General features: G+C 42.1%; 2 long non-coding RNA genes across 2 annotated transcripts in view; both read left to right on the top strand.

Annotated features, from left to right (window-relative positions):
* The first annotated feature begins 1,913 nt into the window (after nt 1-1,913).
* On the top strand, nt 1,914-6,877 carry LOC125633980 (uncharacterized). The gene is made up of 2 exons (XR_007355755.2): nt 1,914-5,375; nt 6,307-6,877. It is a non-coding gene; the product is annotated as an uncharacterized LOC125633980 (long non-coding RNA).
* A 5,641-nt stretch (nt 6,878-12,518) lies between these two features.
* The window catches only part of LOC142071586 (uncharacterized), a 62,170-nt gene continuing 51,010 nt past the window's right edge, over nt 12,519-23,678 (top strand). Inside the window, exon 1 of the long non-coding RNA XR_012667706.1 lies at nt 12,519-12,755. This is a non-coding gene — a long non-coding RNA (uncharacterized LOC142071586). The remainder of the gene's footprint in view (nt 12,756-23,678) is intronic.

Here is a 23,678-nt window from a genome sequence, read left to right as displayed (position 1 = left end):
TTCTACTGTGACCATCAATGTAGCTAGGCGCAAATTACTCCAAAGATGCCCTTTATTTTTAATGTCTATTACACAGAGCATATCTGTACAAAAGCTGTGTTGTGACAATAACTCATAATAACTATCAGTCAGCAGCCTTAGATAATCAAATGAAGATAACAGTTCTCTCTCAGAATCATACCCTCATCCTTCCCCAAAAACTCTATCGGATATATGGGTTTTGCAACATGCCTGAAAAGTCATCAAATTTGGGCTGCTTCAGCTTGGGGGAGTGGATGAGAGTAGGTTTCAAAGTCCTAGGGCCCTCATCCAGAACAGCCTGCCCAAACCATTTTCTTGATTGTGGCAAGGGATATGATCTAACTCAATGGTTCTCAACCAGGGGTCCGGGGCCCACTGGGGGCTATGAGCAGGTTTCAGGGGTGTCTGCCAAAATGAACCAGAGAGCAGGGCCGGCGTTCGACTTACTGGCCCCAGGGCAGAAAGATGAAGCCCAAGCCCTGCTGCCCGGGGCTGAAGACCAATCCTAAGCCCGGCTGCCCAGTGTTGAAGCCCAAGCCTGAGCAACTTAGCTTTGCGGGACTGCCTGTGGTGTCGGACCACAGGGCATTGCCCTGTTTGCTACCCCGTGATGCTGGCCCTGGCTTTTAATCTACTGGATATGCAGGAAAACAGTTGTGGCAAAGGTGGGCCAAGGAGTTTTTAACAGCATGTGGGGGGCATGCCTCAAAGAAAAACATAGAGAACCCCTGATCTAACTTGAGCATCTCTGACTACATCTTTGGCAGTCTGTCACAAGGATAATCTCTCAGGTAGGTCTCAGGCCATTTAGGGCTTTGTAGGCCATAACCAGCACCTTAACTTCTACATGGACATCAGTAGGTATCCAGTCCCCATCCTGAAGAATTGATGTCTTGTGCGACAAGCAAGCTGCCACATTTTGCATAAGCTTGTCTACAAACGGTTTTAAAGGTATAGCCCCCATAGAGCACATTGCAGTAGTCTAAGTTTGAGGTAACAGACATAAATAACACTGGCAATGTCTGTATCTGAAAGAAAAGGCTTGGCACAGATCATAAAAGCCCAACTTGGTTACTGCTGTAATGGGATCATTGACAGCAGCTGCAAGGGGCGGTGTTTAATATCACTCCCAAGCTGCAAACTCTGATAACCAATGCTAGATCACTCTTTCAGTCAGAGGGGTTGATATTACCTCCACTGTCTTTTCCAGCTGCTTCCAAGAGCCTGTCATCACCACCCTTCTGTTGTCTGAGTTCTGCTTCAGCCAGCTCTCTCTCATTCATATCCCAGTGTCAGCTAGACATGTGGCTGAGGTACTGAGCCACATCACTGTCAGAGTTGGATGAGAGAGATATCTAACTGGGTGGCATAAACAAAGATACTAAATACTGCGTCTTTCAACCTTAACTTTTTCTGTTTAAGAATAGATTGAGATTACCCAGCCTGATTAAACATATTCATTCTGCTGCTTGACTCACATTCTACTGGCAGCAGAGTTTAAAGAGTAAACATTAACTTTGGTACAATATTTTAAAATTTCTCTTTGATTAGAAGATTGAAATATATAGGTATGTATATATGTTGACTTGCAGTGAGGGGCTGTGAAGTGCTGCCTGTATTTCATGCTGTATAATACACAACAGTTCTTGCCTCCAAAAAGTTTGTATTCTAAAAAGACAAATAATGCCACATCAGGAGACCAACAATAAGGTTCTGCATTTTTTAAAGCTTTTTGGTAATGAGCTGGTGTCATTTTTGTTAATGTGGTTTGGTAATAAACTATCCTGTCAGTCTGAAAGAGTGACACAGAATATGGTTAAGTTTTTCAGCCATCTGAAGGTCTTGTTCCTTTTCAAAGAATAGTTCTCTATAAATTCCCAAGTTCAGTAAATACAGAATGTTTTATTGCATACTTTACAAAAGATTGAGGAGGAAAGAGTAACCGTTCACTCACTTGCTTGGCATCCCTTACCCCTCATAACCCCAGATGTCCCCTCTGCTGTAGGAGGCAAGGAAAGGCAGAAACAATAAAGGTCAGAAGAGTCTCAAAAATTGTGGAAGGCAGAACACCACTCAACAGCATTTTGCCAAAGCTAAGGGGAAGCCAGGCACCACTGTGGCCATTGGTTCCCCACATAGAGGTTCTTATGCTTGGGAGTTTGCCTACATACCTTCATGTTCTAATGTGTTCAGAGGCCTATGTCCTGCCTTAATAGGGGTTCACATCTTTCCTTTAAAGCTGAGCAGCTGGAACAGTGTCTAATCTCTCAGAAATCTCAGGAAAGTGGAAAAGTTCACTGTTTTTCTATGAGAGAGGAAGATGGGGTCTTGGTTGTTCTGGAAGTATCTGACATTCTTTTCTTTGTCTTCCTCACCCTTCTACCCACAGATTTTCCATTGAACTTGGGAATTATCTACTGGGGTATATCAGCCACATAGTTTGTAGCTCTCATATCCCCTAGGGTCCTTTTCCCAGTTTCCACAGCACTTCAAAGGCCATGAAACATTTTTTACTAAAGTACTTTAAGATGTTAAATGAAAGGCACTATACAAGTGCAAAAATTACTTAGACTTATACATACCTCAGGATCTTTTCTGACGGTTCAAGAAGCATTCCTAAGTACGTGCCACTTGTATTGGTACTTCTGCACTCAGATTCAGCCTGAGATACTTGTTTGGCTATCACTGGACATCTAAGGAGGGATCACTGCAGTCAGTAAACAGGATCTTGGGCTCAACGCCAAAAAGTGGCAGCTGCCGTGGCTCAGAAGAAAGCCAGATCACTTGGATTACAAAACAATCCAATTACTTGATACAAAATCATGTGACCCTATTTAGCTAATGGTTTGCTACTCATCAGTTTAAAATAAAGTGGTTTAGTGGAGGGGAAGTGTACAAGACACGTTCCTATCTAAGACAATTGGATTGTGATTGGAAACTGGTAGTATATACACATATTGGGAGCTATAACACTACAGACCTGTATATGCACCAAGGAGTTCTGAGGAGATGGTACTCACAAGCATGAACTTGGTGTAGTTTGGAGTAGCATTAAGACCTTTTGATATCTTTGAATTTTCCTCTGTTTTATGAGATGGCCTGGGATGCATCTCCATGCTCTGTGTGTCCCTAAGTCTCTGACTGCCAGACTCTGGGACTGGACGACAGGATGGATCACTCAATAATTGTCTTGTTCTGTTCTTTCCCTCTGAAGCATATGGCATTGGCCACTGCTAGAAGACAGGATAGGGGGCTAGATGGCCATTCTTATGTTCTTATATCTGTAATTTTTTAAAAGAAAAAATTAAAACAATACCTGCTATACGTCTGACTCCATGGTTTGTAAGATTCTGACAAGAGGTAGCAGAAACACTTGACTTTTAAAATTTTGCTTTCAGTAGTTATGAACAGTGAGTTGGTTGCCAGAATTGTCTTTTTACCAAAAAAAGGGATATCTACTGAATTTAAAGGAACTGCTCATTTGAATAAAGTTTTGCAGCATCAGACTAAGTGCCTATATACCTTTTGTGCTATAAGAAAAAAATCAAAGATAAACTTAGTTAATGTGCATGGTGTAGTCCCATTGATTAAAATGCTATCATGTTGTCTTGTTTTCCACAAGCATAATAGTTGTTTTAGAGCTGTGAATTTGCCTTAAGTATATGTAATGGGGAAAATGGACTGTAAATTAGAAGTCCATCAAGAAGTTCTTTTGTCTAAGCATAAGAGCAAAGCCAAATGTGTAATCATCAGGACTTCAAGCTGGAAGTATGCCCCAGATACTAGATATATTGCTGTTTAGTGTAGCAATCACTATAGGTCAAGCTAGACTGTCATTTCCAATGTCATTTCCATTCTGACCCTCCTTGTTCCTCCAGTTCTCATAATGTTTTCTCAACAAATTCCTTTCAGATTGGAATTTTCCATGGTTGCTCTAAACCCAGAGGTTAGAGGCATTTTTTTTGAAAGCTTGAACCAAACCAGTGGCGCTGTGTTTGAGTTGTGAGGGTGGGAAGAGGAGAGAGAAGCAAACACTTCCCATATGTTCAAGAGACTTTTTTGCTTGTACAACTCAAAACTACCTGAATCTAAAGCTTCAGACTTGTTTTATATATGTGAAAAGTTCTTATGTATGTGTATGATAATTTAAGTGTGTTTAAAAGTTCACTGAAAAGACAAAATTTGTTAAGGCCACTTAATCTCATTGGCAAAGGTGGCAAGCTAAGCAGCTTTATATCTAGAATTTACAAGATCACTCCTGAATTAAGGATAACTGTTAGAACTCTAGCACTGGAAGTTTCTCAGGGAGAGAGCTACTAGTATGGTATTTATTAAGAATATGATATTTGGATCCACCAGAGTTTCGTGGGCTGTCTTCTATAGACTTTTGTATGTGAAGTTTGCTAGCATGAAAAGCTATGTACTGCTAATACTGACATTTTTTGAAAAACAATGAGCATATTAGGTTTTATTCTAAGCCCTGGTCTACAATACAGGGTTAGGTCGAATTTAAGCCGCGTTAGGTCGATTTTATAATGAATGCGTCTACACAGGCAACCCCATTCCGTCGACCTAAAGGGCTCTTAACATCGACTCCCTTCCGGCGAGGGGAGTAGTGCTAAAATCGCTGGGATGAATTTGGGGTGGTGCGGATGCAAATCAACATTATTGGCCTCCAGGAGCTATCCCAGAGTGCTCCAATGTGACTGCTCTGGACAGCACTTTCAAACTCCGATGCACTAGCCAGGTACACAGGAAAAGCCCCGGGAACTTTTGAATTTCATTTCCTGTTTGGTCAGCGTGGCGAGCTTAGCAGCACAGGTAATCATGCAGTCCCCCGAGAATCACAAATGAGCTCCAGCATGGAGCGAACGGGAGACACTGGATTTGATTGCTGTATGGGGAGAAGAATCTGTTCAGGCAGAACTCTGATCAAAAAGAAGAAATGCTAATATATATGCCAAAATCGCACAGGGCATGACAGACAGAGGCTACAACAGGGAGACACAGCAGTGCCGCGTGAAAGTCAAGGAGCTCAGGCAAGCCTACCAAAAGACAAAGGAGGCAAACGGTCAGTCTGGATCAGAGCCCCATATATGCTGCTTCTATGATCAGCGACATGGCATTCTAAGGGGGGAGCCTACCACTACCCCACCACTGTCCATGGACACCTGCAAGGGGGGAGTCTCACGCAACACAGAGGAGGATTTTGTGGATGAGGAGGAGGAAGAGGAGAATGAGCAGGCAAGTGGTGAATCCATTCTCCCCGGCAGCCAGGACCTTTTCCATTACCCTGGAGCCAATACCCTCCCAAGGCAGAATCCCCAACCCTGAAGGCAGAGAAGGCACCTCTGGTGAGTGCACATTTGTAACTACAGTACAGGGTTTAAAAGCAATAGTGTTTAATGTTTGATTTGCCCTGAAGATTTGGGATGCATTCGCAGCCAGTACAGCTACTGGAAAAGTCTGTTAACGTGTCTGGGGATGGAGCAGGAATCCTCCAGGGACATCTCCATGAAGCTCTCCTGGAGGTACTCTGAAAGCCTTTGCAGGAAGGTTCTGGGGAGGGCTGCCTTATTTCATCCTCCGTGGTAGGACACTTTACCACGCCAAGCCTAGTAGCAAGTAGTCTGGAATAATTGCAGCACAAAGCATGGCAGCGAATGGCCCTGAGTTTTGGTCGCATTCAAGCAACATTCGGTCTATATCTTTCTGTGTTAGCCTCAGGAGAGTGCTATCATTCATGGTCACCTGGCTGAAATAGGGGAATTTTTGTAAGGGAACAGTAAAAGGACCCCATTCAAGCTGGGCTGTTTGCGCTTGGCTAAAAAGGATCATCCCTGAAAATAGCCACGTGGCGGGGGGAGAGGTGAGGGGATCATCCCAAATAGCCATGCAAAGGGGTGGGGGGAGGTGTGTGCTGCACATCCACCCGAAAACCGCAGCCCCTCCTTTTAAATGGCAAACCCAACTGGCATTGGTTGCTATGGGAAAGGAGGGCGCTGCAGTTTGAAAACATTCCCACATGTTATGAAGGCATTAGAAGCCAAACCCGCGTACCCTTTGGCTTACCATGCCTGCCTGGAAACTGAATTCTGTTGCCCAGCCATGTGTGATGTGTCACCATACCGGCAGGTGCTCAGTATAAAAGGCAAAATGCGACATTGTACCTAAAGCACATGTGCTGTCTGCTGTGAATTGCTTGATTCACTGTGAAAGAGACTCCCTTTTGTTCTCAGAAATGTATCATCTTAAATTTTACTGTCCCTTTTTATCCCCCTGCAGGTGCAAATGTTTCTGTGCTCCCCCTATCATTTCCATTCCTGAGGATATCTCAGATTAGAAAGCGGAAAAAAACGCACTCACGATGACATGTTTTCTGAGCTGATGCAGTCCTCCCGCACTGATAGGTCACAGCTGAATGCATGGAGGCATTCAGTGGCAGAGTCCAGGAAAGCATTAAGTGAGCGCGATGAGAAGAGGCAGGATGCAATGCTGAGGCTAATGGGGGAGCAAACAGACATGCTCAGGTGTCTGGTGGAGCTGCAGGAAAGCCAATAAGAGCACAGACCGCCGCTGCATCCTCTGTACAACCGCCTGCCCTCCTTCCCAAGTTCCATATCCTCCTCTCCCAAGATTGCGCGGGGGGAGGCTCCAGGCACCCAGCAACTCCACTCCAGCGGATGGCCCAAGCAACAGAAGGCTGTCATTAAAACGGTTTTGATTTGTAGCGTAACTACAATAAGCAGTGTGGCCTTGTCCCTCCTTCTCCCTCATCCCACCCGGGCTACCTTATCAGTTATCTCCCTTTTTTTTTTTTTAATTAATAAAGAAAGAATGCATGGTTTCAAAACAATAGTGACTTTATTTCCTTTGCCAGCTGTGATCGAAGGGGGGAGGGTGATTGGCTTACAGGGAATTAAAATCAACAAAGGGGGCAGGTTTGTATCAAGGAGAAACACACACAACTGTCACACCGTAGCCTAGCCAGTCATGAAACTGGTTTTCAAAGCTTCTCTGATGTGCAGCGTGCCTAGCTGTGGTCTTTTAATCGCCTTGGTGTCTGGCTGTTCAAAATTGGCAGCCAGGCAATTTGCCTCAACCTCCCACCCCACCATAAATGTCTCCCCCTTACTCTCACAGATACTATGGAGTACAGAGCAAGCAGTAACAACAGTGGGAATATTGGTTGCGCTGAGGTCTAACCTAGTCAGCAAACCGCGCCAGCGAGCTTTTAAATATCCAAAGGCACATTCTACCACCGTTCTGCACTTGCTGAGTCTATTGTTGAACTGCTCCTACTACTGTCCAGGCTGCCTGTGTATAACTTTGTGAGCCATGGGAGCAAGGGTTAGCCTAGGTCTCCAAGGATAACTATTGGCATTTCAACATCCCCAACAGTAATTTTCTGGTCTGTGAAGTAAGTCCCTTCTTGCAGCTGCTCAGACAGCCCGGAGTTCCTCAAGATGTGAGTGTCATGCACCTTTCCCAGCCATCCCATGTTGATGTCGACGAAATGTCCCTTGTGATTCACCAGTGCTTGCAGCACCATTGAGAAGTACCCCTTGCGGTTTATGTACTGGTTGGCAAGGTGGTCCGGTGCCAAGATAGGGATATGCGTTCCATCTATCACCCCACCACAGTTAGGGAAACCCATTGCAGCAAAGCCATCCACTGTGATCTGCACATTTCCCCAGAGTCATTACCCTTGATAGCAGAACGTCAGTGATTGCATTGGCTACGTGATTGCATTGGCTAAATCTTCCAGCTCCTGCCTCCACTTCCTGAATTGAGGAAGAGGCTGTTCCCTATCTTCATACGCAGCAGAATGTTGATTATTGCATTTTCACAAATATTGTAATCCAACATCCAGTTTTGCAGGTTGCATATTACTGTTGTTTTTATTATTCACAAGGTAACGTTTAGTCTGATTAGGACAACACAGCCAGAGACCCAACAAGTCATAGCAGGAACTGTGAAGAAAAAACACTCCTCAGGCAAAGAGAGGGGGAATCCATTTTAATTAAAATACCACTATAAAGAATCAACAAAAAGTCACTACTGCAAGTCAGGTGTTGACTAGCCATTCCTAGGCAGTCTTCTTTCCTTCACTAAGGCCTGGAAAGTCCCTCACATTCACCAAGCTTGCAGACTATTTCTACACTCCCAAAAGACGGGAGGTAGGGGATATATAACTAGACTCAAAGCTTTCTCTAACCGCAAGGAAACCTTATGTTTCCTACCCTCTGACAAACAGGCATTAGTTCTTAGACCCCAGATAGCCAGTTTCTTCCAAGAATAACAGAGGGTCTTCATCCTAAAAAGCCAACTCCTCGCTTTTATTTCATGTTCCTCTCCTGATCATTTCTTTTAGGTGGAGCATTTCTGGAGATGTTGCACAGCTGATTTGCATTCATGGAGGGTTGTATTAATCCTTTCCTACCCTGCTCCATTGTGGATTTTATATATACCCATTGTCTCTTTGGCTATAGATAGGCTATCTGGAAACTCTACCAATAGTATTTGGGGGGAGGGATAGCTCAGTGGTTTGAGCATTGGCCTGCTAAACACAGGGTTGTGAGTTCAATCCTTGAGGGGCCACTTAGGGATCTGAGGCAAAAATTGGGGATTAGTACTGCTTGGAGCAGGGGATTGGACTCGATGACCTCCTGAGGTCTCTTCCAACCCTGAGATTCTATGATTATATTTCAGATTGGGTGGAGATCCCTGAGACAGATTGACAGCATTTAAGATGATTAGTAATGGAGTCCTTTAAAGAGGCCTATGTTAAAATAAAAAAAGGTTGAGGCCCAAATTCTCAAAGGTAATTAGGTACCTAGTTTCCCTTGAAATCAATGGGAGTTAAGTGCCTAAATAACTTTGAGGACCTCAGCCTGAAGGATTATGTTAGTGGGGAAAAGATTGGATTATGGAAATCAAGTAAATTTAAGAAAATAATTATCTTTTCTCTGCCAGCTGGTTTGGGTGTCAGCATGAGACCAACATAGTACATTAATCAAATTTTGAACCCAACTAACTTTCAAATGTAAACTATATTGTGACCAAGAAGGGCCATTTTACTTAAGGTATTGGTTTCTGTTTTGCCTTTTTATGTTTTGGTTGGAGAACCCATAAGGTGAAAGACAGCAATTTACATTAGGTCTCACCATTTGGCTCTCCTCTGGCCTTGCTCTCATAGTAACAAAAAAAGATGCTGTGACCTGGTAGTTTCTGATCAATAGCTCAGCCGTGTGTGAAGCCATTATTTTCACCATCTTACACAATTCAGAGGTCCTCAGATCATTTTAGAAAAGGAGATTGTCTAAACACAGTGACTGCACCTCCCAAGTTCTTACAAAATTTGTAATTCTTCCTCACTAATTTGATTTCTCAATAGCACATAAAGGAAGGATGTAGATATACTTACTTACACAATAAGCATCTTTCTATTTGTAAAAAGCTAAAATTTATAAAATGACATTTGTGGTGTAAGAGTGACTGCATTATAACAAGTGATTGGTATAATTCACTGAAATCTCAGGGACAAAAGCACTGTATAAATGCAATATTCATATTCATTCACAATATTTTTATTAGGGAAACTAAATATTTTTCTTATTTCTCACAGGAAGGTTATTGGGCCTCTTGTGAACACTACCACAAGATATAAATAGCATATGTTAGATGTAACAGACTTAATATTTATACATACACAGTGACACTAACTCTGATTTGGTGTTGCAGGAGAATCAGGCCCTTCATGTACAATTTTTCAGCTGTGTGTCAAATAATAGTAAAATGTAAGATTTTTCTGTATACTCTATAGAAAGGGAGATAGAACTTGATCCTAAGTCTTTTCCATCATTAACTATCATCCAAAAATTGTTTACATACATCCTGTTTGTCTATTTATGTCAATTACTAAATTCAGATCTCTGATGCACATGGAGAGGGAGCAAACAAGCAGGTAGGCCATTAGAGAAGCCAGCTACTCCCAAAATATGAGGCATTTTGCTTCTCCTCCAGAAAAATTACATGATGGAACAAAACATGCACATCCTTTTGCAACCTTTGCAAAGCTCCTCTGTTTGGTCATGCGCAGAAAACAGCCAAGCAGTGAGACTGAGATTGTATTGACAAGAACAAGATGAATGACCCCCTAGAGACCATGGGGTTTGTATGCTAGTTTCCACTAGCTTTTCATCTTTTTGTACCCCCTTTCAATTCACATGCAGATTAACTTAGACCAAGTCCTTACTAAATACTCTTTTTCACTTTAGTTTGGAAGGTAGACGGGAGGATCTAAATATTTATGAGGCTTTTTTTCTTCTGGTTTATGATGCACTCTTGTTGAATGTTGAGGAATTACGTTAATGAATGCATGCCTGCACACACAGACACAGAAACCAGGCAAAGGGGAAAAAAAAACACACAAAGCTTTGTTAGCTCTAATGTCGGCACTTACCAAACAGTTCCCATGGAAAAAAAAAAAGGCAAAGAAATTTAAAATCTGATGCCAGGAGAAAAATAAATTGTACAGCTGAACACAAAAGAGAGAACAAAGTTTCATCTTTGCTTTCCTCAGCTGCAAATGTAACTCTTGTTTCAACTCAGAAGAGATTTGAAATAAAACATGCTAATTGAAAAACGAAAGCTTTTCTAAAAAGCGTTAGCTAGTTTTGTGTGTTCAATAATGAAGTAAAGATTAAGCTTAAATATTGTACACACATAGTTTGTCTTAACACCAACAGCAAAAATATGACCCAGATTTTTTTCTTGTATGTAACGCTGTACAGGTGCCTTCATTTAGCTTTATATATATGATTAACACTGGTTTTAATTATTTATGCCAGTTAAAATTTTATTTCATTTTCCCTCCTTGTTTGATATGGTTATTTCTTTTTGGAAACTAAACCTACATTTAACCAAAAAAAAAAAAAAAGTCTACAATATACTTAAAATAAGACTTTGGCTAGAAGTAGTTGAACGTAAATCTCCTTTATATATGAATAATGCAAAAGTATAAATTAAGGAACCTTTATGGTTCTTTTTATAGAAGGAAGAATATATTGTATTAAAATACTAGAACTTGAAACATGGACATATTAACTGCTTTAATATCACATTGTCCAGAAGAGTCATCTTCTCAACCTTTAATCATATCTATCCTCCCCCTTCCCTTTTTTATTCTCGGGTGCACACATAGCTGTTGCAGACAAGACCCTGCTCATAAAAGTGGGACAGTAATTCTACAGTATCCTTTCATAATCATGCACCTGGACATGAGATTTTAAAAATGCTTTTGTACTATCATTTAAAAACGCATTCAACCAATGCCGGAATGTTAACTCATAACTCTTAAAGTGCAATAGAATTTCAGTGTCTAAGCTCTGTTATTCATATTTATAATATGTCTATCTGGATTTCATAAGAAGTTACCCTAATAAATATGCTCCTGTTTTTATTGTAGTTTGTTTTCAAGATGTCCAATTTCATACGTAATTGAATCCGATAAAGCCATCTACCTTTCATTTATTCTACAGCTATCATTTATGTCAGCTCCAAATATTGGCATTACTATTTTCAGCGACTTTGCCTATAGTACCTAAGGGTTGTGATAAGCAAAAATTCAGCTCAATAGATCCCAAAGTAGAGAAGTTTTAGATAGCCAAACCTGAATTCAGTATTGCGAAACAAAATTACCTTAAAACACTCATTCTGCTCTTTCACCCTATGGGTAAAAATCCCTTTTTTGATATATTGCCAATAGTGACCATGGGTTAATTTTTCAAAAACTATTGAAGTGCCAGCGTCACTTTTAAAAATAGGAGGTAGGCACTTTAGAAAATTTTACCCCATATCAAGAGAACTTCACTGGATACATCTGAAGAGTTTTCAGATTTCAGAATGGGGGAGCGGAAGTAACTTTCTAGTCTGGTTGCCAGCAATTCATCCTGCCAACTGGTAATTGATTTTCAAAAGATTGTTTGTTACTTCCAAAGAGGGCAAATGTGAGTGAGGTAATGAGTCATCCCTGAGCAAGAGCCTGCCTAATCCCCATGCAGTGATGAGTCATTCCTGTGCTAGACTCCAGCCAATCCAGGAGCCAGCAGCTGGCCTGGTGACTCTTAGGGCAGGTATATAAGCCTCACAGGAGAAACAGCAGCTCAGCCTGCCCAGTGTTACTTCATGGCTTGAAACCTCTCCTCTGACTGATCATGATAATAGACTCCACAGGCTGTTGCCTGCTCCAATGGTGTTTTGAATCCAAACATATTCCCAGTTCTGTTCCAGCCTTGGTCTTCATCCAGCCTAACTCCCAGCTCTACTCTTGCTTTATTCCAGCCCTGCCCTTGACTCTGGCTTTGACCTCTGGTCCCAGTTCTTGGCCTGGCTGCAATGGCATTGACCACTCGTCCTACTGCCAGTGCTCCAACCACTGTGGGGATCCCTGGGAAGCAAATATTTGGCCCCCTCCTACATACTAATTTGTCCCTCCTTTTCCTGTGCTTTCTTGTGGATTATTTTTATCTTTATATAGGTTAAAAAAAGCACTGTGGCATAAGGACAGGCTGGTGGGAGACTGTAAAAGGAGCAAGAACAAATTGTGGGGCAAATGAGCTATGGAAGAAGAAAGAAGAGGAAAGTCCAGAACATGGGAGAAAACTCTGAATATGTGCCAGAGGCAGGAAAAGAAAATCCCTTCAAAAGGGGGCAGCGTATGCCTCCAGCAAGTAAGTAAACAGGGGTGATGAGGCATAGAGGGAGTCCCTATACTGGGGCAGCAGGGGCTGAACTGGAACCAGGAGAAACTCCTCAGGGCATGAGGGAGGTTCCTGGTCAGTGAAAATAGCAGCCTTAGGTGGGGAAAGAGAACAAAAATAGGCCCACGCTAGGGAGCAGTCCTGTGGAATGTGGGAAACCAATAAAAGGCCTTAATCAGGAGAAGAGCAGCTACCAGAAAATGGTAGAAGCAGAAAAGGAGCCAGTTAGTTGCAGCCACAGGACCACCAAGTTAGGCAACCCGCAGGGAGGAAGGAAAGGACAGTGTTTCTACCCTTAATACTATTATTTTTTATTTGTATTTTAGCAGCACCCAGCGACCACAACTAAAGTCTGGATCCCCACTGTCATAGGCACTGTACATACCCATTGTAGGAAAAAGTCCCTTCCTGATGTACTGATAATCTAACTAGACAAAGGGTGGGAGAAAAAAATAATATTCCCAGTTGGGGAACTGTGGCACAGAAAGAATAAGGGACTTACCCATGGTAACACAGGAAGTCATTGGCGGAGACAGAAATTGAACCCTCATCTACTGCATCCCAGTCCAGGGCCTTAACAACAAGACCAGCCTTCTTCTCTGTAGTGCCTTCTTTGTAAGTCTCACGAGTTTGTGGGAAAGAAGTGTCAATTCTGAGGAGCTGGAAACTCTTGTCGGGGCCAACAGAATTTAGGTGTTAGTGAGAAGTTTGGTTTAGCTGGCTTACACTACTAATATAGAGTTTGAAACACAAATACAGTGCATAGGCTGTGCTTTCACTTCCTGTGGGAACCATCTGTAGCCACAGATTCCAAACCTGTGAGCACCGTCTCTGCCTCCAAAAGAAGAAAATGCTCAAATGCAGCAGAACAAACAAATCAAGATTCTTAAAATAATAATTTCAGTGACTTTTGCAGCCAGGGCCACAAATTTGCCTAAGGATCCCTTTCTGTGCTTGTCCAACCTTCCTTCAAAAGCACGCAATGCTAGGAACAAGTTTTTCACCCTCCCGAATCAAAAGTTCAGCAGTGAACTGAGAGTTTAGGACCCAATTCTAAATCCTTACTTAGGCAGAGTAAGATTGTCAGTGAGACAGACTTAAATATAAAGAGCCAAATCACAGTGCTATGCAAGATTACTCAAGTGAGTAAAGTTTACAGCATAGCCTTGCCCTTTGTTGCTTGCCAAATGAAGAACTTGAAGAATCAAAGAAAGTTGTTTCCATGGGACCAAGGAATCTTGGTCATACTCAGAAGCCAAATTTAGTTAAGGCTGTAAAAAGCACACAGAGTTGCAGATCATTTCTGCCTATATTCATCCTTGACAACTAACTTATTAAAATGAGTAGCCTTTCTTTTCTTTCAATCTAATTTTAAATATTGGCATGTTTTATCTTAAATAAATCAGATACTCCTTGAAAAAACTCAAAGATTTTTCATAATTTGTATAATTCTTGGGCTAAGATAGTTCCTTATGGATTAATGAACAGCTATCCCTTTTTCAGTGCAAAAGGAAGGGAGTCGATACATATGTGATGCCAAGATGGAGCTCCAGTGAGTTCAGGAATGGAGCTGGGAACATACCACTCTACACAACCCACAAAGAATCTAGTGATTTCCACAATGTAAGAGCAGAATAAACTGTCAGACTTGTATGACTTCCCACTGAGTCTCTCAACCCCCAACCCTCATGGCTGCTACTGAACAGCTGCAGAGGAACCCAGCCAATGGGAATCCCATCTATTATTGTTTTTTTCTAATATGCCCATCACTACAGTATCTAAATGCCCATTTTGGAGCTGTGATGTCATATGGTAAAGAGTCCAACAAAGCATTCCCCCAACTCTCTGCGGAGACAATCCCTTTCCTGCAAATCCTCAAGAATATGGTAATTGTGAAGTAAAACAGCCTCCAAAATCTATGATATTTCACCCAGACAGATTGATTTAAGAAAAACTGAAGTGAACTTGGGAGAGTTTTCTTCTCCCGTTGGCCACTCTTCTGGGCTTCTAGTTAAAAAAATTAAATTAAACTTGGTTTAAAAAAACAAAACAAACAATTTTTGAAAAAACATACACAACGTAAAAAAAATACAACATACAGTAGTTTGGGCCTAAAGTTTCCAATTAAGGAATACATAGACCTTAAATCAGGATAGAGTAATTTATCACCATTGCAGTCTTGCCACTTTAATGATAACCACTTCTGATTTTTTTTTTTTTTTTTTTTGGTCAGACAGTATTTTTCTGTGAATAGCAGCATATTTTCTGTGAATAGCAGCATTTGATTTTTCTTGATTTTAAATAACTGTTGAACATCAGGGAGTAAACTTAGGCAGAAAGCTTACATAAACCTCAAATTTAAGCATAGTTCTTCTGTGAGAGATCATTCAGTCTTTCTAAACTATGTCAACTGAATTTGTTTGCATAAATGTAATTCTGCCAAATGTTGATGCTCATAAACTGAGTCGTAATTAGATGATCTAATTTTGGAGCTTTTTAAAAGTTAATCTCTGAACCAGTTAACTTTTCTTGCCCTTCTTTAATTTGTCTTTGATTTTCACAAAGTATTAAAAGTATCAACCTAGAGACAAGAAGCATTGTACTATCATTTTGTGAAGGTTTACTATGGGAAATAGACAAATAGTACACCTTTGTTATGATTTTACTAGGGCTGTTTTAAGAGTAATGTCACAAATAGGAAGGGTAGTTCTGTCCCTAAGGCAGAGTTGTGGGATGCAGGAGATCATTTCAGTTCTAGTTCTGCCACAGATGTCCTCTGTGACCTTGGGCAAGTCACTAAAGGTATGTCTACCTACACTTAACACTGAAAATACTATAACAGCTGCAGCACAGTTGTAGCACTTCAGTGTAGACGCTATCTGCTCTAATGGGAGGGGTTCTCTCATCAGTGTATTTAATCCACCTACCCGAGGGGTGGTAGCTAGGTTGATGGAAGAATTCATTCACTGACCTAGCACTGTCTACACTGGGGGTTAGGTTGGCATAGCTACGTCTCTGTAGGGTGTAGATTTTTCACACTCCTTAGATTTGTAGCTATGCCAACGTAAATTCCCAGTTTAAATCAGCCCCTAGTCTCCCTATCCATCAGTTCCCCATCTGTAAAATTAGGATAGTGATACTTCCTTTCTTCCACCCTTTGTCTGTCATGTCTATTTAGATTATGAGATATGTGCGGAAGGGACTGTCTCTTCCTTGTGTACAGCATCCAGTACAATGGGACCATAACGGCATCTGGAGCCTGTAATACAAATAAGCTAACAAAAAGGGGTTTGCAAAGCAAAAGAAAGAGGAGCCTTGTAACAGAGGGATATTAGCGCTCCGATCTACAACAAATACATTCACTAAAATATATTTATAAACATGGTTAAATGTGCAAAACATTAGGTTATTGTATCCCCCTGACAACATAATTACAATAGTTATAAACAAAGAATAATAATAAAGAACATGTTCAATATGTATTTGACAGAGATGTTGTAGTTAATTTCCTAAACAAACAAATCTTTGCATCATATATAATTCCTGTTCTAAAATCTGATAACACTATATTTGAACTCAAAATAAACTAACACAGTTGATGTATAAAATAAACAGTAAAATAATACTGGTTTTAAAAAGAAATAATAGCAAATCTCTCTCTTTAGCACCACCCTATTAATCATTTTAGCCATTTTTAAGGTCATGTTATATATCACATCATTACAATATAGTTTGCAAAAACTTCTGTGTTTCTCAAAGGTGAAATTCACCTCTATGCATAAGGCCTACGGTTCACAAAGGTACTCAAGCACCACAGCACAAGGCCTCTGCACTAAGCCTGCATAAATCCTCAAAACAGAGTTCAAGCAGAACTCAGGCAGAGCATAGGTCTTTTGCTGGCCCTGCACACATGTATGAATTTCATTCCAACAGTAGTAGTAGCTGTGTATCTTATAGGCTGTTTGGGTGAAAAGAATTAACATTGTAAAAGATGACAGTGCTGTTCAAAGAGGGAGCATAGGAAGCAAGAGCAAGCTTGCATCAATTCATGAAAGGTCAAGTCTGTTATTTATAGCAGTAATCTGTAAAAGATAAACCAGGAATAAAAAAAATGAATCCTTTGATTTTTAGTAATTATAGGACCTAAGCAGAATTAGGCATTGAAATAACCAATGGATAACTGAAATAACTGACTAGCAAAGCTGTCAAACAAGTATCTACAAATACTCAACCTTCCTTTGGATACTAGAAACTTGGCCTACCATCTAAAATATCCTTTTAGGATGTAATATCACAATTTCCAGGAGTGAAGTCACAGTATAAATGCAGAGTCAAAAACTTCCTGAAGTGATGGTTAGTAATGTGATTTAACAAACTGATACAGTGCGTCTTCCTTCAGTCAAACACTTATTAAGACCCTTCAGACCTAATTAGAATCAAAATCACAGGAAACATTTGCTTTAAAATAAAATATGCACAATAACACAGTCTTAATTAGACATACACGTCTCTCAAGATATCAATAAATGTTTCCTTTTTGATAAGTCTGATTTAATAGACTGTAATAACAGGGGAACATTTCCAAGATGTAATTTGGGGGAGAGGGAGAAATTGAACTCAAATATTTAAACTTCAACACCAATTAACAGACCATTCCTTTAAAAGAAATGTCTGAATTTTAAGTTTCTTTAGCTTCATCCAAGCAGAGCAAAGCTTTGAATTTTATCATAATTGATTTGGAAATATGAGAAGGTGATTTTGGATGTTAGTGTCTAAATCCATGGAAGGCTTCGCATGAGATCATAATGTATTGAGTGCTGGAGGTCTAAGCAGTGATTTAGAAAATGCATTTGAAAATGAGAGCTCCAGTTCTTAATTATTTTTCTTCCTGTACATGACGCAGGAATTGGAGGGGTGGAGGAAAAGAAGGTGGCCTGTATTCTAGTTAAACTGTAACTAGAGTTACTAATAAGTTACTAGAGTAACTAATTTCTAGTTACTAGAGTAACTAATAAGTTAACTGTATTCTAGTTAAAAAAAGGGGGGATTGTGGAGGGTGTGAGGACACTTGACATCTCTGTCCAAAGCACAGGAGAAGGTACAGAGGAGGGGTGTCCCTGGTATCAGAATGTGGAATGAGGTAGCTACTTCCTCTCCTGATCTAGTATTTTGCCATAAATACTCTGTAAAAATCAGAAATACAGAACAAGGAGGTCTCTTTATTCTTGAACTGTGTTATTGCCCAGGAGAAGTTGGGAGGACCAGTCAGTGGCCCTAAAAGAGCTCATCTTATGAAAAGTCCAATGTATTTCAAAGGTAGTAAAACAATATCCCTATATATAGCTTATAAATGTTGGCAGATGTGGTGCAGTAAAGATGTGATGGGCATTTCATCTGTGTCATTTCATCTTGAAAAGCTCACATATGCAAATAGGAGTGAAACTGGAAATAATGACAGAGGCTCCAAGTGAAGGAGCAACAGAGCCAGTCATCACAAACATAAAAAGACAAAGGATAATAAAAGATACAATCACCCCAAAACCCTGTCCTTAACTGTTTATACACTAAGATTCACTGATGAACCATGTCTTTTTGAGGCAAGCTGGTTAATTAAAAAAAAAAACAGGGTATTACATTGATTAAAAGAGCAACGTTGACACATTGATATCTATATACACAAACGGCAATAACTTCACAGAAGTGAATGGAAACTTTGTAAATCACATTAGAACTGAATTATACCATGAAGAAAGACTTTATATTTTTTATATTTATCTGCCAAGGGAACTCCACAGGCTGGGAGGGCAGAGGCCCAGGTTCACAAAGGTACTGAGGCATTGTGATGCTGAGTGTTGCAATGCCTAACTTTTAGGTGCCTAGAAAAAAATCACTGGAACACACAAAGCCTGAGTTAGGTGCCTATGCTCCCTGTACATTGAATGGGGAGAGATAGGCACCTTACACTCTGATTCATGAAAGCCAGAACGCTAGGTGGAGCAACCTGAGCTAGCCAATGGAAAATGCCAATGAGAGGGATGTGTCCTAAGCCCTGCCCCTCTCATTGAGATAGGCACTTATCTCTGCAAGCGATTCACAAACTGCTCCTCTGGAGTCAAGTGGTTTTAGTGCCAAAGCCACTTCTTGTCAGAATGAGTTAGGCAGGCACCTAACTCCACACACGATGGCTGGAGGGGGTGCTGCCACTCACCTTATAGGTTAGAGCCTATGATGTAGGAGACCCAGCTTCGATTCCCTGCTCTGCCTGAGGAAGAAAAGGATTTGAACAGGGATCTCCTACACCTCAGTTGCTTGCCCAAACCACTAAGCCAGTGGTTGTAAAACTTTTTTGTCTGGCGACCCAGTTGAGGAAAATTGTTAATGCCCACAACCCAGTGGAGCTGGGGATGAGGAGTTTGGGGTGTGGGAGGGGCTCAGGGCTAGGACTGAGGTTTGGGTGTGGGGGTGAGGGCTGCAGGGTGAGGCCAGGAATGAGTGGTTCAAGGTGTGGGAGGGGGCTCTGGGCTGGGGCTGCAGGCTCTGAGGTGGGTTCAGGGATGAGGGGTTTAGGGTGCAGGAAGGGGCTCCGGGTTTGGGGGACTCAGGCTGGGGCAGGGGCTTACCTCGGGCGGCTCCCGGTTAGTGGCGCAGTGGGGGTGCTAAGGCAGGCTTCCTGCCTTTCCTGGCACCACAGACCATGCTGCACCCTGGAAATGGCCAGAAGCAGGTCCGGCTCCTAGGCAGAGGCGCATAAGAAGTTCCGCGCAGCTCTTGTCCGCAGGCACCAACACCCCCCCTCCCCAGCTCCCATTGGCTGGTTCCCAGCTAATGGGAGTGTGGAGTCAGTGCTCAGAGTGGGGGCAGCATGTGGAGCCCTGTGGCTTCCCCGCCTAGGAGCTGGACCTGCTGCTGGCCGCTTCCGGGGCACAGCGCAGTGTCAGAACAGGTAGCACCGCCAACGGGACTTTTAATGGCCTGGTTGGTGGTGCTGACCAGAGCCGCTGTGACCCAGTGCCTTCCATTCTGCAACCCAGTACTGGGTTGCGACCAGCAGTTTGAAAACCACTGCACTAAGCTATGGGATAGTGTGATGTAGGGCTCCTGCAGTCTCCTGTTGAAGCTGCTCTACAGTGGATTACATAATGAACGAGTGACTGGAGCAGGAGGATTGGACCTCGGGTCACCCATGCGGATGCCTTAATCAACAGGCTAAAGAATCATTGGAGGGGGCGGGGGGGGGGGGAAGAAGAGAGAGAGAGAATGACTTTGTAGTCTGGAGGTTAGAGTACCCCTCTAGGAGACCCTGGATCTAGTCCCCTGCTCCAATGACTCATTATTTAAATCGACAGTGGAATGGCTTCAACCGGAGAGATTGAGGGAGCCCTACATCAGACTACCCCATAGCTTAGTGGTCTGGGAACTGAGTGGGGTAGGAAACCCCCTATTTAACCCTTTCTTCTCACTTAGGCAGAGGGGAGTATCCTTCATCCCAGGTCAGGGCTCTGCCACCTGGTGTTCAAATTTCTCAATGGTCAATGAAAAATGGCATAAGCAGAGGACATTCCCCTTGATCAGTGTGCAGAGCTGTTTTCTCTCTGGGGACAATCAGTTCTTCTGGCACATAAAGAGCACCAAGATGCTTTTATCACTTTCCAGAGGAAAGTCTCAGTCTCACCAGATGGGAAACAGGCCTTTTCTCTTGCTGCCAGAAACTGCAGCTATTCAGCAACAGCTATACTGAGGAAAAGGGGAGGGAAGCGGCAGCAGCAGAAGGGGAAAGAAACAAGTTAGCTAGCTTAGCTTTTTAAGGCACAAATAATGCTGTGGCTTCCAAATCTACTGTGGAGGAAGATTCCACATTCTGAGCAAGGGGAGAAATATTCATCAGCAGAAATTGGAAAAAAAAGTGAAATCAAACCTGGAGTTGGTGTATCCCAGAAGGCAACCAAACACAACAGTACAAAAAACAAACAAAAACTATGGCACAGATATACTGAAACATAGAGCAATGTACAAAATGACAAAGGTGAACACATTTCTACTCCTCTGAGAAGCAGGGAAACTAAAATGAAATGCAATAGTTACAATAAACGTGTTAAAGAACAACAGAAGGAATCAGACAGTATTGCAAAGCAAATATGTAACAGAGGTTTTGAGAAATTGATGATTCATTGAAAACAAGGTCCAACACTGCACAGAATTATCTGCCCACCCCCACACTTACTAACTTTTAAAAAAACATGATACTTTGTTTTTATTTCAGACACAATTTTTTGTTTTGTTTTGTTTGTGTCACTGAAACCCTTTCCCCTTGTTCACCCTCTACATTTGCCTAGTATATCATGCCTATATTTCTCCAGCTGAAAGCTCATATTGTATCCCTGGTTACTTAAATCAGTTCTACTGAGATTGTATAGTGAGGTACACTCTGGAGCAGTGTTAGCACTGTTCCCTCTGCATAAGATTTGTACTTACTTTTTCAAAGAGAAGACACACAAGATCCACTGTGACCTCCCTGCTCCACCCCCACCCCCACCCCAGTTCTTCTTTCTCCACTCTCTCACATTTTCCTCCTTGTAACAATTCTTCCCTCACACACAACAAGGCATCTCAGCTGCTTTCCACCCCAACCCCTCTACTGGCCCCCTCAACCCATCCCTTCCCTGCTGCTCATCTCCTTCACACCCACTCTCTCTCCTTCTTAAGCTCTTCTCACTCTCTTCTGGCTCCTTCTCCTCCCAATAAAAGCAACCTCAGGTCTGACCCATTCTTAAAAAGCTGATCCTAAAACCCACCTGTTTCTCGGAGCATTGACCCAACTCACATCTTCCTTTCAGCTCTCAACTCAAAGGTGTCATTTAGAAGTAATGTCTCCAGTGCCTCTTCTCCAACATCATATGGTTCCCTCCACTCTGGTTTCCATTCCTTCTACTCTACTGAAACTGTTTCAGACAACATCTACCTGGCCAAATCTCAGGGTTTCTACTTTGTCCTCATCCGCCTTGGCCCCTCCACAGCTTTTCACACAGGCTGTGTCTACACAGCAGCTGGGAGCATGCTTCCCAGCAGAGGTAGACAGACACATGCTAGCTTTGCTTAGGCCAGTGCATTAAAAATAGCAGGTGGCCACTGCAGCAGACTTGGTGGCTCAGGCTAGGTACCCAAGTACGCTCCCACCCAACCCCCTGAGTATGTACACAGATGGCTAGCTCAAGCTGCCACCTGTGCTGCTGAAACCACACTGCTATTTTTAGTATGCTAGCTGGAGCAGAGCTAGTACATGTCTGTCTATGTGCACCGAGAAGCATACTCTGAGCTGCAATGTAAACATATACACAGTGTATCAGTTTCCTTTCTGACATCAGCTACCATGCTATGCCAACAGCTCACAAATCTAGTTTTCCATTCCTGACCTAACTCCCTCCATCCAAACCCATATCTCAGCCTGTGTCACAGACATCAGTTCTTAGATATTTCACCATCAGCTTAAACTTAAGATGGCCAAAACTGAACTCCTTATTGTTCCTCTTGAAACCTCTCCATACTCTGTCACTACTGACAACACCACCATCCTCCCCGTTATTTAGGCCCCTATCCTCTGGTATCTTCAGCTTCTCCCTCTCTTTTGCCCCACACATCCAGACTGTTCCAGATCTTGCCACTTCTTCCTCTACATTTCTAAGATTTCATGTTTTGTCTGTCTGTCTGTCTAGGGAGCTAAAAACAGTCATCTAGTCTCTCATCAGCTCTTTTCTTGATGACTGCAAGTCCACACAAAACATAGCTGCTAAAACCATTTTTCCGCCATGTCAATCTGACCACATCAGTCTTTCCTTGAATCTCTTCCCTCACTCCTCATTTTTCACCATCTTAAGTTGAAGTTTCTTGTCTTCAAGGCCCTGCATAACTGTCTTCTTGTGTAGGTATTCAATCTTATCTCTAAGTGTATCCTCCCTGCTAAGCTGTGCCAATGATCCTAGCCTCAACGCCCCATTCTCCCACAGCCATCTCTGCCATCTCTGCCCTTTTTTTCACATTGCCCATACTTGTGGCAAACCCCTTCTGACCTGATACTGAAGGGTTCTACCCTCTCTGATAAATCCTCCTTAAGACCTACTTTTTTCATCACACCTACAAAAAATTAGTGAACTACTATTTCTGGTTATTCACTCTCCTTCCTTCACTGAATAGCTGTCATCCTTGACCTTCCTCCTTTCACTCTCCATACTCTTCTATTACATAGACATACATACACATAGAAGTTGCATCATGTTTGAAACAAATTTGTAAGCTTGTTAGGGCAAGGATCCTGCCTTATCTGTACTGTGAAGTGCCTTCTCAGCACTTTAAATTAGTAATTTGTTAAAGTTGCATTTTATTTCAAGAGGTCTTGTTCTGTAGAAACCAGAACAACATTGCCTCTGCGTGTCTCTTTTTGACTGCTCCCCACAGCCATTCAGAGCTCCTGGCTTATACATGAGTTCAACACGGCTGACATGCTTCTTGTGCTGCAACTGAATGCAGTGGTTTCTTTGGTGGCTGATATAGTCTGTGTTGTTAATGTGGCTGTCCTAGTGCTGTCATGCAGAAAACTGTACATCACTTCCTGGCTTCTCATTCCCGCAGCTGAGAGGACTTAAGTGCTGTGGAAGCAATATGTTCAGACCCTATGGAGTGTGTGCCTCATGCTGTTCCATACAATCTATATTATTCCTAGAGCCATAGCAATTGATTGTTATCTTGGCCCATAAACTCATGATTTTTGGAATGAGGTTTAGTTTAAAACAAAACAAACAAACAAGTGATGTGTCTTTGCATTTCAGACCCAGAAGAACAATTAGTCTGAGTTACGTCAATCACATGTTCATATGAAACAACACATAACTTTCTGTATTT

This window comes from Caretta caretta, chromosome 3 (assembly GCF_965140235.1).
Source record: "Caretta caretta isolate rCarCar2 chromosome 3, rCarCar1.hap1, whole genome shotgun sequence".
NCBI lineage: Eukaryota > Metazoa > Chordata > Testudines > Cheloniidae > Caretta > Caretta caretta.
Note: the sequence above shows the minus strand (reverse complement) of the source record. Positions and strands in the feature narration are given on the sequence as shown.